This window comes from Mobula hypostoma, chromosome 16 (genome assembly GCF_963921235.1).
Source record: "Mobula hypostoma chromosome 16, sMobHyp1.1, whole genome shotgun sequence".
NCBI classification, from domain to species: domain Eukaryota; kingdom Metazoa; phylum Chordata; class Chondrichthyes; order Myliobatiformes; family Myliobatidae; genus Mobula; species Mobula hypostoma.
Genome location: NC_086112.1, coordinates 67,521,098 through 67,523,285, shown reverse-complemented (window position 1 = coordinate 67,523,285; position 2,188 = coordinate 67,521,098). Strand labels below are relative to the sequence as shown.

At 33.2% G+C, this 2,188-nt stretch overlaps 1 protein-coding gene across 1 annotated transcript in view; it reads right to left on the bottom strand.

Annotated features, from left to right (window-relative positions):
- Positions 1-693: 693 nt before the first annotated feature.
- The window catches only part of kcmf1 (potassium channel modulatory factor 1), a 124,175-nt gene continuing 122,680 nt past the window's right edge, over positions 694-2,188 (bottom strand). Inside the window, exon 7 of the mRNA XM_063069070.1 lies at positions 694-2,188. This exon is cut by the window's right edge and continues 1,979 nt beyond it. The gene's annotated coding sequence lies outside the window, so the exon portion shown is untranslated.

Here is a 2,188-nt window from a genome sequence, read left to right as displayed (position 1 = left end):
TTCCATAGGACAGCCCATCAATCAGCAGGCTTCCAGATACAAGACAACTTCTCACATTGCACGTTGCCTTGGATTTTACCCAAATAATTCTGACTAAACAGGCCCAGTTCACTTGCAAATATTATAAAGTTTAATGACCTTTAGTCATTTTGTTTTACTTGAACTACAAAGAATCGCTAATTTTTGATGAAATGAATGTAAGAATAAGATCAAGTGAAAAATGACCATTTTGAGAAAAACTCATTGCTACACGCAATCATAAATTAAAAATATTAACACACTCTTCAAAGCTGCCACCTGACATACTGAATTTTCCCAGCATAGCTTTGATCTATTTTTACATTTCTTGTTCAATAACTGAAAGTATACAACTAAGCCCAAATCACTGACTTGAGAAGAGGGCAACCACAACTGAACAGAAGGTTAATCTCAAATTGTACAGGATATGCCTATTAACTGACCTCATTTGTGCTACTAGTATAATTTATATTTTAATATTCATTATCTGACAAAGAATAAATTTTGCAGACCAAGCTTTTGTGTCATTATTCAGGATCTCCTCCTCTGCAGTATCCATATAAAGAAAACCACTTTACCAAATTTACTGTAACAATTAAGAGAAGGAATAAAGTTTCGCCCATTCATGAACACGTGTTTCACAAACAAATTTGATCCTGAAAAGGTAATGAATTATACTTTCTTGTGTATTATTTATTCACAAAGGGACTTTCACAAATCTAACAATATAGTACATAGATGTTAATACTTGGAATACAATTTGTAATAGAAGAAGAAGAATAGCCCTTAACTTGACAGCGGAGTTATCGGGGCACCGTCATGATGGTGTTTCCGTAGCACGCTATTCTTGTTTTCACTAGGCCGAATTGCTAGCTCGACGATCAACCCGACTTGGATTCGAACTCGGGAACCTTTGCTCCAGAGTCTGGCGCTGATATTATTGCGCCACCAAGCGGGACAAGTTTGTAATAACTTGACTAGAAATTCAGGATATTTGGTCAATCATTTTCAATAAATTGGTTTGGTTTTTTTTTTGAAGAATTCACAAGATCATTAGAGACAAGGGGTGTTCTTAGCCCCTTCCTCACAAACATTAAAAACCTTACATTGCTTCCCTAGACCTCTCCATTCCATACTTACCCTTCAAGATATCATTGCTTTCATTCTGTTTCCACAACCAGGTTGTATTTCATTTTTTTCATCCTTTGCAACTACAACCCTTTGGGAAGAACTTATTAAACACTTTTTTGCAATTTTAAGCATACATCAAATGAGTGCTGGGAAACCACTATAATAAAAAGACATTATAACAATCTTTCCCTTCCAGAGTTATTTTGGCTCTTAGTTACAAGATTAGGAATCCTCAAATTTACAGCTCATAATAATTCCATTATTTTATCCTAATTAAATTTACCATCTTACATTAAATTTAATGCTGCATTGGCTTATATTCAATATAGGCAATCTTCTCAATACTCAATGGTTTACTCATAATGACCACATTTCACAATTCACGTTTAGGTTTTTAGAAGATGTGTATTCCTAGGTATTATCAATGAAACACCATTCATTTTGAGTAGCTTGCTTGCAGAAAAAAATATTATATAGGGCAATTCTACTGATTCAGGGAATATTAAAGCAAACTATGAAAATATAATTAAAATGACATTTTAAATATTTTAACTAAAACCTGTCAGCCAACGTTATTCCACCAAATATTTGTTGTGCCCTTGGCTTCTGATGGTACTAGGACTGAAAATTAGTTCTATAAACTGTTTTACAATCCTCCACATGGAGTAGTATCACCACCTGTTACTTAAAATAGTTGCTGTTTCTTGGTTTTTCTGGGCATGCAAGTCTCCGAAAAGATAATTTATATTAAACATGCTTATTGAGTTTTTTTCATTACATGCAAAGTTAATTCAGATTGCACTCATGATAGCTCTAGTCCCACTAATTATACTTTCTTTGTATTTGTAATATGGAATTGTAAAAATGATTTTATATTTTAAAAGTGCTCAAAACAGTATTCCTGAACATTATCAAAAAAATATCGCATAGAATAACAACTTGAAGTTTCACAAGTGCTATAATCAAGTTTAAAAACCAAAGATTTATTTGAGTCAAAGTAAATCAGTAACAACTGTGACCCGTCTTGCAGGCTATGAAA